This window comes from Cebus imitator, unplaced genomic scaffold (genome assembly GCF_001604975.1).
Source record: "Cebus imitator isolate Cc_AM_T3 unplaced genomic scaffold, Cebus_imitator-1.0 Scaffold371, whole genome shotgun sequence".
Lineage (NCBI taxonomy): Eukaryota > Metazoa > Chordata > Mammalia > Primates > Cebidae > Cebus > Cebus imitator.
The window spans coordinates 1-16,487 of NW_016107686.1; positions in this window are offsets into that span (position 1 = coordinate 1).

The following is a 16,487-nucleotide window of genomic DNA, read 5'->3' on the forward strand; positions in this document are numbered from 1 at the left end:
TTCTCAAGTATTTAATGATATGAATAAATACATAAAAAATAGGACAAATAAATAGAATAAATAAATAAAAAGATAGGAATAGATGATTCTCAAGTCTATATACGGTATTAATCTGTTGGTACACTGCCATAAGAACTACCTGAGACTGGGTAATTTACGAAGAAAAGAGGTTTGATTGACTCATAGTTACACATGAGCTTAACAGGAAGCATGACTGGAAGGCCTTAGGAAACTTACAATCATGGTGGAAGGTAAGAGGGAAGCAAGGACCTTCTTCACTTGGTGACAGAAGAGAGAGGCAGTGAAAGGGGAAGTACCACACACTTTTAAACCATCAGATCTCATGAGAGGTCTTTCACTATCAGCAAGGGGGAAATTTGCCTTCATGATCCAATCACCTCTCACCAGGCCCTTCCTCCAATTTGACATGAGATTTGGATGGATACACAAATCCAAATAGATTATTATAATTATAATCAAATATAAATTTCATTTATTTATTTAAAAACCATTTATTGAGAACATACTATGTACTAGACATGGTACTGTAATTCTTGTTCTGAGGATTTTATGAAAATTATCATGTTAAAGTTTGTATGATAAAAGAATGGGTCTATCTCAAGAAGGGTATAGGAAGCTATAAAGGGAATGGATATTTGATCTGGAATTTTAAGATAAGGTAGAAAATCTTGTCTTAATGGAAAAGACAAGAGAAAAGACAGGAGAGAATGAGAAAAGAAAATAAGCAAAAATAGAAGGAGCTTAAGTGCATATCCCATTTGTTGTGGGTTGAATTGTGTTCTCTTCCAAAATATGTCAGTCTTAACCCCAGTACCTGTGAATGGGACCTCACTAGGCAATAGGATCTTTGAAGATCTAATTCTGATATAAGTTAAGTTAGAGTCATGCTGGAGGCCCTTAATTCAATATACCTAAATTGCTAAAAAAAAAAATAAAAGAAAAAAGAAGAGACACGAAGAGACACACACACAAAGAAAATAACACCATGGAAGACAGACAGACACACACAAAGGAGAAAGTCAGCCATGTGACTTTGGTGGCAGAGATGTGAGTGAGGGCAACTGCAAGCAAAGGAACACCCAAGATTGCTGGAAACTCCCAGAAGCTAGGAAAAAGGCATGAAATACATTATCCTTCAGAGTCCCCAAGATGAAACCAATCCTGCTGAAAGCTGGATTTCAGACTTTTAGCCTCTAAACTGTGAAAGAATAAATTTCTGCTGTTTAAACCACCCAGAGTGTATGAATTTACTACAGCAGTCTCAGGAAACGAAAATACCATGCTTAATAAATAATGTAGAGTTTTCAAAAGGTAGAACAGTTATTAAAATATATGGAAAGAAATGATGAGTAGAAAAGAAGAAGTCTAATAAAACTGGACATTGTGTGAATAAGCTAAGGAATCAAACTCTTGGCATATATTAATATAGAGTCTGTTTTTTAATTCAAGGTAGTTACATTCTTCTATTCATTTACTAAAGAGAGCATGAGTTTTAGGAGGATGGTAATTTTGAAACGTTAAAAGCTACAGCTATATAGGCCAGAGACAAGACTCTTTCTATTTTCTAATAAGGGATAATGATGGTTTATGCTATTTATTGTTACATATGCAAGACCCTGTAAGATGAACATGCTACATTGGACCCAGCCTAGGAAATGGCCTTTGATATCTTTTTCCTATCAATGGTGAAGGGTTTCACTGATACATACAGAGTTTCTTTTCCTGTTTCTCTGAGAGTTAAGGCCCTCATTAGAAAGATGGACAGAGTGGATAATACCTTGGTAATGGCATGCACAATGTCTTTGATGAATGGACTCTTAAAAGCAAAGTTATTTAAACGCACATTACAAGATCCTATGGCAAACAATAAAGCTTATATAGATAGAAAACAAGACTTTCTCTCACTGTTATTAACTGGGAAAACTAATTGTGAATTGTAGTTAATTTTTGGGTTGGATCAGTTATAAAATGCACATCTTATAAAGTAAAGGTTAGTTTTTTCAGGCAAGATGCAACTTCCAATAACAGGTGAATTTGAATAAGTATTAATTAATTTTAAATAGTCATCCAAAATAACATTTTCTAGTTAGAGAAAATCAGAGAGACACATAAAGGTTGGGAAATATTTTGCATTTCTCCTTGCAACTCTATATTTATTTTTCTATGATCTATAATAATATAAACATGTATCGGCATTTTCTTTAGCAAAAAATGCTTGATTTGAAATCAATGTTTCATTCTTACAAAACTGTATGTTTTGGTGTCAGTATAACTCAATATACATCATATTCTTGTATCACTGGACCACTGTAAATGAATAGAAAAGTCTGGGATATAGTTTCTTTACTTTTATAGTTTTAAATAAATTTCTAAGAAAGTCACCACAATTAATGCAAATCATTGTACAATTATGAAAGAAATGGCAATAGGGTCATAATGTGACTTGTTAGCAGAAAGATACTTGGTCATCTGAAAGATACTTGTAGTCCACTAGGCACATGTAGGCCATACTTACTCAACCTAAAACACAAAAGAGGCATCGGAGTAACAGACATGTTTCCTTTACTCACTTACCTTCCTTTTTATATCTTTTATTGCATGATAATAGAATAGGTCTTATTATCAATTAAATGATCTTCCTTGTTCTCACAGTGAAAGCAGCTGCAGCAAGTAAGTTTTTGCCTTACTAGAAACTTTCAAAGTGTCTTTTGGTCTTATTTTTCAATTTTTAAGATACATAATTAAATCTCTGGGAACAAGTGGATATAATTTAGAAGGCAATTCAGCTCTGTGTCACTACAGATGTCACTAAAATCATGTTTGACAGATAATTTCAGAAACAATGAAAGCATCATTAAATAGGGTAATCTGAAAAAGCCCAAACAAAAGCCACTGTTATATTGACAATATTGAGTTAAGTAGAGGCTATAGGAAAAACCTGCACATCACTGTTAACTTATCAGTATTCAATGTAAGACATTCTTGGAGAACTGCAATGTTTGCTTTGTTTTTGTTGCAGTGATTAACATGAATATGTCAGCAGCCTAACTCAGTGAACAAAATGCTATGGCATTTCACTGTGGGAAGTCCATGTGGGTTAAAGGAAAACCAAAACACTTATGCCCAAGTGTTTTTAAAAAGGATCTAGGGAACCGTTAGGATGGTTCTTACTAAAGCTTTCCTTTCTTTAGGTGGAATGAATAATGCTAATGAATAAATAGAATAATCATAAGAATATTCTGAAAGGAACTAACAGAAACTTCAGTGCAAAATGAAAAATCATGAGTATATAATAAACTTTGTTTTTAATATAGATTTATAGGTATGTAAATGGCTAGATACATAGAATAACAATAAATAGAGATAAAGATTGATTCTAGGTCCATACCATGTCTTCATTTAGTTTAATATAAAAGAAAATCATCAATCAAAGATGCAAGGAATTGTATTTAAGAATCCAAATGTTGTTAGAATTGACTGTAATAAAATTACTTTGCCATAAGGCTTTGCATGGTACATTAAAATTAAGAAAAATATCTTTCCATTTACTAACAGGTCAAGTTGCTTGCTTTCAGTGATCATAATCAATTATCCAGGAAAAGAGACAAAAGAAGTCAAGAAAAAGGAGAATAGACTATTTATGCATAGGTAGGTTCAGAATTAACTAAGTTTTGTGGTGGTGGTTCTTTGCTTTCACACAGATTCAATATAAGGAAATTTGTACCACCTTTAGGCAAAATTGATACCAACAGAAGAAAAATATAACATACAGTCCTGAAGTTGTGTCAATAGAAGTATTTTAAAACATATTTGCTTTTAAAACTTGTTTTATGGCCATATAATTTGCATTCAATAAAATGCACACATTCTAAATGTTTGTTTTGATGAGTTATGACAGTTTTATACACTCCTGTAACAAACACCCTAAATAACATATAGAACATTTGTCTCACCCTAGAACATTAAATGCCTTTATATTCAATTTCCACCCAGAAGTGGGAACTAAATTCTGATTTCCAGGAACACACATCAGTTTGTTTTGCATGCTCCTGGATACTTATAAATTGAATCATGCATCATACAGTCTTTTGTGCGTCTGACATTTTTTACTCAACATATCGTTAAGATCCATGCATGCAGTTGCATGTATCATTAAATTTTTTCTTTTATTTATTATTTTTTATTGTACTTTGTTTTTTATTGCTGAATAGTACACCATTATAGGAAAATATCAAAATGTATTAATCCATTCTCTGGTTGATAGATATTTGAGTTGTTTCTATTTTATCTACTGTAATTAAGGCTGCTATCAGCATTTTTATGTAACATGTTTATGGACATACGTTTTATTTTTATTTATATAAAGACCCTTGAACAGAATTGAAGGGTGATAACATTAGATTGTATATATTTAACTATGATTAGCTATATAAGAAATTGCCAAACTGTTTTTCCATAGTGTTGTACCATTTTATGTTACCACCCGCAATTTCTGAGAATTCAAGTTGTTCTGTATGTTAGGCAAGATAATGGCCCCCAAAGATGTACTAATCTGGAAAGTCTATGAATTTGTTATTTTGTATGGCAAAAGGGACTTTGAAGATGGGATTAGGTTGGGGATCTTGAGATGGGAAAGTTATTCTGGATTATATACTGAATCAAAAATCACAGAGTCTTTATAAGAGGAAGACAAGAAAGTCAGAGTCAGACAGAGATATAATGGGGGCAGACAGAGTGGAAGGAGAGAAAGAGAAAGCAGAAGATGCTCTGCTGCTGGCTTTGAAAACGGTAGAAGAGGCCATGAACAAAGGAATGAAGGTGACCTCCAGAAGGTAGACGAGGCATAGAAATAGATTATCTCCCTAAAGCCTCCAGAAGAAACCCAGACCTCCCAACATCTTGATTTTTAGGACTTTTAATCACATAACAAAACATTAAAAAGTTGTGTTGTTTTTAGCCACTAATTTTGTAAAAATGTATATTAGCAGCAACAGAAACTAATACACCTTGCTAACTTTGGCTATTGCCAATCTTTTAGTTTTAGTCATTCTAGTGGGTGTGAAATGGTGTAGCATTATTATTTTAATTTACATTTCTTTGATGACCCTTGATGTTGAGCACATTCTTATATTCTATCAGGCCATTTGTGTATCTTTTCCTGTGAATGATTTCTTTTCAAGGGTTTGCCCATCATTCTACCGAATTATTGTTTCTTCTGTTGTTGATTATCAGGAGCTTTAATATATAGTTGACGCTTGAACAACATGGGTCTTAACTACACAAGTACACTTATAGGTGGATGTTCTTCAGCCTTTGCCATCCTTGAGACAGCAAGACCAACACCTCCTCTTTCTCCTTCTCTTCAGCCTGCTCAGTTTGAAGATGGAGAGGATGAAGACCTTTATGGTGATCCACTTCTACTTGATAAATAGTAAATATGTTTTTTTCTTATGATTGCCTTAATAACATAAGAAATATTTTCTTTAGATTACTTTATTGCAGAATATAGTACATAGTGCATATCATATGCAAAGTATGTATTAGTTGACTGTTTAAGTGATAGGTAAGGCTTTTGTTCAACAAGAGGCTATGTTCAGATGTTGTGACTCATCCTGTAATCCTAGCACTTTGTGAGGCTGAGGTGGAGGATGGCTTGAGCCCAGAAGTTCCAGGTCAGCCTGGGTAACATAGTTGAGACCTTCATCTCTACCAAAATTTAAATACCTGAGCATGGTGGTGCATGCCTGCAATCCCAGCTACTCCAGAGCCTGCCATAGGAACCCAGAAGGTGGAGGTTACAATGAGTCATTATCACGCTCCAGCCCGGGAGACAGAGTGAGACCCTGTCTCAAAAAACACGCACCACAAACAACAACATCAAAAAAACCAGTAGGCTATTGGCAGTTAAGTTTTTTGCAAGTCAGAAGTTATACACAGATTCTGACTGTGCAGGGAATCAAGGTCCCTAACTCCTATACTAATGGTGACCTGTATTCTTGATACAAGTTCTCTTTCAGATTAAGTGTTATACATATTTTTCTACTCTATAGTTTACCTATTTGTTTTCTTAATATTGTCTCTTGATTGAGATGTAATTTTTAACTTTGGTGAATTCCAGCTGTATATATATATTTTTTTATGGTTAGCATTTTTGTGTCCTATGAAACTGTTACTTTCCTTGATGTCACTGAATTCACCTAGGTTTTGTTCTAGCAAGTTTTTGGTTCAAGTTTTCATCCTGAGATCTATAATTCATCCCAAATTTATTTTTGTTTTTAAAACTATGTCAAGATTCATTTTTTCTCAATACAGTTATCCAGTTGTTTCAAAGATATTTATTAAAGTTTTTCTCTTGCTTATTGAATTTTCTTGGCATCAAGTCTCTTGACAAAAATAATTGACCCTTAGGTAAGCAGACAGACAAGCCATGCTTTTATTTTATAGCAATATAAATAATGCACAACTTATATAAAGACTTGTTAGAAGCTAACTAACACTGGTCATATCTAAGTACATACACAAGATTTTTTATAACCACTTTTAAAATAAAAGTATTTAGATTTTAACACATAGATAAAGCATATGGTGGAATAAACTGTATCTTTTTTGGCCAGATGGTGCTATTTCTAGGTGATCTTGGTAAAGAGAGGAGGCAAACATGAAAACTTAATGAAAAACTATTTATGATGCCGGAGAACATCTTGGCTTTTGAGTCACTTTTAAATCATAGCAGAAAATTATTCCAAAAATTATTTATAACTCCTAAAATTATTCTTTGCCCAAATCATAAATTTTCAGCATTACCAAGAATCCATTTAGTATGTATAGAGTGTTTCAGCAAGTGCAGAAGTGCACAGGTGGTTAGGATTCAACACTTCGAGCTGTCATACTGCACATTCTTGGAGTATAAACTTAATGGGCATTTTCCCACCTGTGCAATTCCTCTGTTTTCACCGCTCTTGGTTCATATTTCACAAACTACTCTAATTATAGTATTCATTATTGACCTCAGGCAGAAGAAATTTGAAAGGGTGGAAAAAACATATGCATTTTGTCTCCATGGATAGCAAATCACTGAGCTATTATTCCTAGGGAATCCCAATTCATGAGAAATCACTTAGGCTTTTGCCCTAACACTAATCAATTGCCTGATCTGTATATATTTCAGCTCCCTGCCTGTGTCTATTTCTTCTTGCAGAAAACTGTAATTTATCTTTATTTTTATAATAATTCACTGAAATATCATTGCTAGCTAATGAGTAATTTATTGTTGCTTTTGGTATTTTATTTTTTTGTTCTTTTGTATCAAAGTTTAGCTGATTTTATCTATCAGGTTGGAATAAAAAATTCAAATTATGACTATACCACTTAGATAGTTACATGATCTACTGACCAAAGTTAATCATCACTTTAATCCTGGTAACTCACTCAGAACGACAATTATAAATAATAGCCTTTGCCTGAGTTACCTAGACAGTGGTCTCAATAATCCCCTTTTATTTTTTGTGTAGAGATAAGGGCACACAAAATGATATCTCTATTACCCAGCACATGTACTAGACTATAACAAACTTGTTAAATCGTGTGTGATCTTTTATTTTTTGACTGAAAGGGACTAAGTTTGCTGCCCAGAGAAATCATTAGGGAACAAGGAAAGGCAAGCAAATAAACTTATCTTGGGTCAAAGATCTCAAGGAAAATCTTGCTTTCTATAAAAGGCAAACAATGTCAAGGCTCATAGATTTTCCCAGGGCTGAAAGTCAGAGCCAGCTGCCTCTCATCTTGAAAAGACTCATTCATCATGCTGGTTGAAGTATTGTAGGCCTTGCCAAAATATCCATGACTCAGATATGAGTCAAAAGACGAAAGCCACAAAATAAACACATTTTACCAAATTCTAAGATAGAGTTTATTATTCATTGTTATTCTTCAACCATTATTGTTACCTTTATTATAAGAAATATAAGAGCAAATTCTTGTCTTCACAGTCTTTCTGTTACAGACATGTTTTACACTAATTATCCCACTTTAGAGAAATTCATTATACATATTCTTGATCTAAATTCGCTTTATATTAGCTATATGGAAGAGAGAAAGTGGATATTAAAATAATTTGGGGGTGTGAAGGAAGTGAATAAAATAAAACAAGCATGGTTAAAATAATTAAATCACGTAAAAGTGACTCGTGTTTCAGGTAAACTGAAGCTTGAGGTTTTTTGTTGTTGTTCAAATTTTATTTTAATTTTAAGTTCTGGGATACAAGTGCAAAATGTGCAGGTTTGTTACATAGGTAAATATGTGCCAAAATGGTGGTTTGCTGCACCTATCAACCCACCACCTAGGTATTAAGCTCCACATGCATTAGCTATTTATCCTGATGCTCTCTTCCCCATACCCCTGCAACATGCCCCAGTGTGTGTTGTTCTCCTCCCTGTGTCCATGTGTTCTCATTGTTCAGCTCCCACTTATAAGTGAGAACATACAATGTTTGGTTTTCTGTTCCTGTGCTAGTTTGTTGAGGATAATGACTTCCATGAAGCTTGAGTTTTTATTTTACAATTTACTGAATGAAATTTGAGCAACTAGCTAACTTTTTAATGCCTTGATTTTAATAATTCAGTGAATTATTGGGTAAGAGCATTTAGAACAGCATACAGGATATCATTATCAGTCAACAAAATGCTATTTATTGTATTATTACTAATAACAAAAATATGTGTATGACCCTTCAATATGTTTAAATATGTGATATATTGAATTGAATTCACTATGAAGCTTCAGTTCATACCTATAATATTCAAATATGTTAGCTGACAGCTGTGAAAATATATATTTTTAAAAATTGGATTAACATGAAGCCAAGTTTTCTTCTGATGACACACTCTCTTGATATATAATTAGTTGTATACTTGGAATATTTCTGGTTTATCCTTGCTCAGAAACATGAATATTAAGAATTAGAAGAGCCAGCTCTTCTACACTATCCCTGCCAATTGCTATCTTGCCTACTTTTTCATACCTCTAACTTGAGAAAATGAAAACCAACAAACTCACAAATGTTCCAGGAAAATCGGTGGCATCACTATATAGTGCCCACAGTTTTGTATGGAACTGAACACCTCTCCTTGAACTTTTCATCATTAGTCCCATCACACTCTTTTGTGTTATATACAACACTGGCATATACTCCAGTCATCTGTATGCCAAATTAAATGAGAGTTCCCTCAGTAACCAGTAATATGTCATACATCTGAATTCTCTCTCATTATATTGCTTATCACCATCAAACAGTTTCCATTTTGTCTTTATTCCTTTAAAATTATCAGGCTTAAAATTAATGTGAATAATCTAGGTACTTGTGATTGTATTATCTCTACGTATATTGTTCTATTTTTCAAGAGATGTGAATTTCAGTAAATTAGTTATCTTACATTACAATGCTACAGAAAAACTGAATGACCTGACTCCTAAGTGATTTGATTGGATTTAGGTCTGTGTCCCTGCCCAAATCTCGTGTTGAAGTGTAATCCCCAGTGCTGGAGCTGGGTAGTGGTGTGAGGTGATTGCATCATGGGAGTGGTTTCTTGTAATTCAGCACCATACGGAAATGCTGTTCTTATGATAAGTGTTCTCTCGAGATCTGGTTGTTTGAAAATGTGTGCACCTCCCCTCTCTCTTTTCCTCCTGTTCTGGCCAGGTAAGATATGCCTGCTTTCTCTTCACCTTCCACCATGATTCTAAGTTTCCTGAAGTCTTCCCAGAAGCCACTATGCTTCATACAGCCTGCAGAACCATGAGCCAATTAATCCTCTTTCCCTTATAAATTACCCGGTCTCATATATTTCTGTAATAGCAGTGTAGGAATGGACTAATATATGCTTATTCCAGCTAGACAAAAGCAAAGTAGACACCATACCATTGTTAACAAATTCAGGATAAATCACCAATCAAAAATATGTATGAATATCTATTACAATATGTTTAATGCTTCTTTGTGTAGTATGCATAATTGAATACAATTTATGTTTCCTGAAAATATGAAATCATCAGGATTCTTTTACATTCAAAATCCATCAAGGTCCTTGTACTAGAATGTATAACTAATTTCAAAATAAATTTGAGAATTAGTTCATAAGTCAATGGCAAAAATTAACATAGATGGGAATTAATGTTATAATTTCATATACTTCTTTCATAATTTAGCAATTTTTCATACTGGGAAAATTATAAATAATAATAGGAAATATATCAATATATCAAATTGAATATTTCTGGCCTAATTTCTTCTTCTTTTCTGAGAATATATAATTATTATTTGATGTATTTTTTTATGTTAGCCACAGGCACGCCTTAATCGAAAAATGACCTCCAGTACATACAGAAAATTGGCACTTTAGTATGCATTAACTAATTTTGAAGGCATCACAAAGAAATGTGCAAACTTTGTTTTATTAAACCAATGCCGTGTTGTGTTAGACTATTGAAAAACAAAACAAATAGGAGCCTGTATTCTTTGAACTGATGGGGATCTTGCAAATAGAATAAATGCCCCTATCATTTGACTTTTAATACGGTATTGTTTAAAGAAGCGCTTCTAGCTAGCAAAATTAGAAAGGGTTTTTAAATTTGTTTATTCCTCTTTATATGCTGTTCCTTTCTTCAGAATATAACCCAATGATATGTGAAAAAACCTTAAATTTTTCACTTGAAACAATCATGTAGAGATAAAAGAGAACAGACCTTCTTGGAAACCTATTTTATATCACCTAAGACAAACATGCATTTTAACTTCATCCTCAACAGAATGAACTTTTGTGGCTTTAGTGCTTATCATGCATTGTCAGTAGGGAAAGAAAATCACAATTAAGAACAAATACATTTTCAACTTTTAAAAACTAAAAGAAAATTTAAGGAAGAATTAAGTAGCAATAAATTAGGACCACTTTAGTTGGTGGTTTTCAATAAGCTCCACGGCCACTTCCTTTCACCAAGTACATGAGTGTTGCTTCAGCCATCTCTCCTATAATTCATGTCCTTTCTCTCTTTAGAAAAACTCATATATTCATTATCCTAGGAATATCAGGCTTGCAGAGCTGGACCTAACTAAAGACTCTTCGAGGTGCACTTTGGCTTCTTAAAGAGCTACCAAGATTTTGGCTGAGGTATGCGACTTAAAGCTTAGCAAGTAAGACGGGCAATCTGTCCGGTGAATCTTTTAACTAATCACCACAGTTTTAGTGAATTGTATTATCTCTGTTCTTGTAAAACATATTTTTTTCAAGTTATCGTTGGTTATGATTGAATCATGAGATCTTAGATTTAGAAGACAGCAGAAAACCTATAAAACATTTGAAGTACTTTTGGAAAGAAACTTCATGGCCTGAAACTCACCAAAACCTGAGGAAATCTTTTTCATTTCAAAATAAATCTTCCATAGAATGCTTCCTTTGTGTTTCTGTCCTCTGATCCAATTGGCTTACTTGAGATTATGGATGGCAAAGTCTTCTCTGGCTTTTATATAATGGCTCTTTAATATTTGACCTATTCCTCTTCTGCCACCTTATTTATGAGTTATGTCTATTCCATCCTAAATATTCTGAGGTTCTTAACTGTGTTTGTTACTGTAAATTGTAGTTAATTTTTGTTATTTTGACATTCTAGCTTTATTGGTTGTATAATTGACAAGTAGAAATTGTATGCATTTATACTGTACAAGTTGATGTTTAGCTATTCATATATGTTGTGAAATGGTTATCACAATCAAGGTAATTAACATATTAATTACTTCATATAGTTAACTCTGTGTATGTGTGTGTGTGTAGTGAGAACACTTAAGACCTACCCTCTTGGCCAACATCTCCCTATTCTCCTTACCTCCAACCCCATCCTTCTACCCTGTGCTGCTATAAATTTGAATATTTTAGATTTCATATATAAGTGAGACTATGCAGTGCTTTTTCCTCTGTTGGATTATTTTGCTTAGTATCATTTCCTTCTGGTTCATACATGGTATTACAAATGGCAGGATTTTCTTCTTTTTCAAGACAGAATAATATTTCAATATATTTGTGTGTGTGTGTATGTGTGTGCACATGTATAATCCTTAATGGATTCATTTATCCATTCATCCATTAACATTTATGTTTCTCTGAACTGGCTATTGTGACTAATGCTACAGTGAACATCAGGGTGGAGGTATCTCTTTGGGGAGTGATTTTATTTCATTTGGATATGTATACAGAAATGAAACTGCTCTATTATATGGAGCTCTAATTTTAATTTTTGAGGAGTTTCCATACTGTTTTCTATAATGACTGTATTAACTTACAATTTCACTAATAGTTTACTTGGGTTTCCTTTTCTCCAAAGCTTTGCTAACACTTGTTATCGCTTGTCTTTTTGCTAATAGCCACTCTAAGAGATGTGAAGTGATATCTCCTTGTGGATTTCATTTGCATTTCCTTAATGTTTAATGATATGAAATATTTGTTTCCTATACCTGTTGGCCATTTGTATGTCTTCTTTGGAGATACTTCTAGTCAGGTCCTTTCCCCATATTTTAATAGGGTTTTTCATTTTTTTCAATATTGAGTTGTATGTGTTCCTCATATATTTTGGATATGAACTCCTTATTTGATGTTTTGCAAATATTTTTTCCCCATTTTTAGGTTGGGTTTTGCTTCTTTTCATTGTTTCCTTTGATGTGCAGAAGCTTTTTAGTATGTTGTAGGCTCACTAGTCTATTTTCGCTTTTGGTGCCTTTGTATTTGGCGTCATAAAAAAAATAATTGCCAAAACCAATGTCAATGACTTTTTTCTATGTTTTATTTTACTAGTTTTACAGATTCATGTTTAATATTTGCATATTTGATCCATTTTGAGGTAGTTTCTGTTCAGTATATGGTGCAAGATAAGGTTTCAGTTTCATTATTTTGCACGTGGATACTGAGATTGCCCAACATCATTTATTGAAAACAATATTCCTTCCTTACTGTGTATTCTTGGCACAGATGTCAAAGATTAGTTGAGCATGTATGTGTGGATTTATTTATGGACTGTCTATTCTGTTCCATTGGTTTGTGTGTCTGCATTTATGCCAGTACCATACTGTTTTGATTGCTATAGTTATGTAATACAGTTTGAAACCATGAAGTGTGATGTCTCCAGCATTTATTTCCTACCTTAAGATTGTTTTGACTATTCAGGATTTCTTGTGGTTCAATACAAATTTTTGTTTCCAAATCCAATTATTGTTTAATATAGTGAACAAATCTTTATTTTCTTTCTGAAACCATCTTTTCAATATATCTCAGAAGTCAGTGGTCCTAATGAATTGGTGACATCATCTTTCCTTACTACTCAAATATGTTACATAAATTTGAAAATTTGAAAAGAAAATTGCCAAATATATCTCCTTCATATTTCTCCTACATGTATTTGTTTATCCTGCAAATAAAACTACATGAAGGAAAAAACAAGAAATAAGCAGCAATGAAGAGAAAAAAGAAAGAAGTAGAGACAAAGTAATTAAGAACAAGAGAAAAAGGTGAGTTTTTTCATTGGAGGATTTGATGAAAGAACTAATTAATTTATCCCTCAGTTTGAGCTTTTCAAAGGTTCTTTATAAGTCATTCATATTGTGACATGATTTGTTAGCCATTTTTACTTTAGATCTCATTCCAGAAGCGTTTTACTCTTTCACATGTGTTCTTATTTTCATCCTCAGTTCTTTGAGAGTGACATTATAAGGAAAACTTGAATTGTGAGTAGCGCCTGGAAGAAATGACTTCCTCCTTGACTTTTCTGTTTTGCCTCTAATGGGTCTTCTTGGTTAATTGAGTATGATTTCTAACACCAAGAAACTTGACTTTCTATTAGCAAACAATGGACATTTTTTCTCTATTGTTATAATATGGCTTCAGCTCATGGCAACACATTTTCACTTTTGTCAATTCTAATATCATTTGGATTTAGGAATGAAATTGCTTGCATCTTTTGTTGATAATTTTTTCCAAAGCAGTATAAAATAAAATGTGTTTAGATCTAGAATCACTGTTTCCTGCATGCACATGCACACGCGCACACACACGCATTATGTGCTCACATCCTTACAATGACACAAACAACTTTGCACTGAACCCTTTACTAGTTACTTATATGTCTCTTAACTTGAATATTCTGTTTTTTTAATCATTGTAATGGTCTTTATCCAAATCAAGTAAACCAATAGAATTCAGACCAACTAGCCTTGTTGAAAATATTTAATATTACAAATAATTTTGTTTTTATTTTGTCCTCTTTAAATTTCTGTCTTTCACTGTATCAGACAGGTGATATACTCATATTTATAATGTCAGAAAACTGAATCAAATGTTAAAGTGCTTTAAGAAAGCAACAGTAAGTAAGGTGATCAAGCTCACTGTGGTCTGCATTCTTTCTTTATATGGTATACTACCTTTCAGAATCTTAGAGATGTTATTAACATATCAAACTTTTGAGGTCACTTATGACATGGCATGTATTACATTCTTTGTATCTTCAGTTCCTAGGACTAAAACACTGGATCAATTTAAGATGTACGTATGAATTGATAATCTCAAATCTTATTTTTATATGTTTAAATTTTCATCTCTTTTCTGTTTTTTTTTTTCCTCAAAATACATTGTGTTCCTTAGTTCTCTGTTTACATTTAGCAATGAATAATTGAATAAACTAATTTAGGCAGCTTGAGTGGCTATCCTCTTTACATACTGGCCTCTATCCCAGAACATGAGAAGTAACTGTCAGTAATTATTGGGAAGTATTAATTTTTAGAGATGTGAGTAAGGAATGGACATGCCCTATCTCCAGGCTACATGCATCCCCAATTAAAAATAATTTTGGTTCTATTCCATGTCTCCATGCCCACTCTTGTATCTCCAGCCTTGGGCAGTCAGATTGATCAATTTCTTTAGAATATGTTAATTTGGACTCAGCATGACAGAAAATACTCCATTGCAAATATGGCTTGGAAGACAGAATAGTTTATCTAATTTATATACCTATCTCTCAAATCTGAGATCTCTGTAAATACTAACTTCCAAGGACACTTTTGTGAAGAGCAGCTTTCTCCTCCACTGATTGCTTTTCTACTGAGTCTCTGAGCACTTCAGCTCATTCTTAAATATGATATCATTTGTCGTCCTACTGCAAGGAATGTGTCTTTGTCTCCTGGTATCTTCCTTTTCTCCTATTCTTAATATCTTTATGAATGATTCTCTATTTTAATGTCTTGTGGTTAGGGGAATGTCATGGAAGTTGGTGCATTTGTCCATATATGTTGTATGTTGAATCCCATCATATTGCTCAATTTGCATTTCATAATTGTATCTCATGGACTTGTTTATTTTCATTCTATTCCTAGCAGGCAAAACCATTCCCTTAGGCTAACATCACTGCAACATAAATAAGCACTCCCTTAGTTTCCCTGCAGCCCCAAAATAAATTCAGCTGCATGTAACTATGACTATTGATAAAGATATCCCCTTATCGAATATACTTATCAGAAGATATTTCTGATGTCAAATGGACATACTTTCTATCTTAATTCAGGACTATAATTCTAAAGAAACTTATACTTGGATTTCACCTTTAGGCATTAAACTTATTTAAATTTGTCTTCACAGATCTTACCCTCTCCAGCTATTTCATTTAATAACAAAGAACAATATTGTGGGTTTTTATATTTATACATGCAGACTGAAATAACTTTCTAAAATCTTTTAAATTCTATTAGTTTCTTTTGTTAAGCAGAACCCTTTCCTTGGATTGAACATTAATTCGGTGTTAACATGAACATAATTGTCATGGATTACTATTAAATATTTGCCAATATCTCCCTTTAAAAAGGATTTTTTATTAAAGTGTATGAATGCCTCTTTTTTTCTCATAATGTCTTAAAGGAAGAAAACTTTGGTCATACTATAAAAGTTGAGTCTGACAATTTATTATCTTACATCTAAGAAATCATTTAAAAATATTTTCAATGTTATTAAAATGACATCTGGATTACATGTGAATAATTATTAAAGTAATTATAGAATAACATGCACTTGTGAGAAATAATACAAAGAGATTTTGTATATACTTTGCCGAGCTTCCCCCAATGATATTTTGTAAAACTATAGTGTAATATCATATTGACATTGTACAATCCATCCAACTTACTCAGATTATCCCAATTTGGCTTGGACTCATTTGTGTGTGTATGTGCATAGGAACATGTATAAATTCTATAGATTGTTATTAATGTGTAGGTTTATGTGTCTACCATCACAATCAAGACACTGAGAAGTTTCATCACCACAAGGATTCCCTATTCTACCATTTAGCAATCACGAGAAACATTTTTAATCTATCTATTTTTACATTTGGGAAGGGTCAGAAGTCCTTTTGTTAGCCCAGCTCCTGTCCACATAATCTAAATT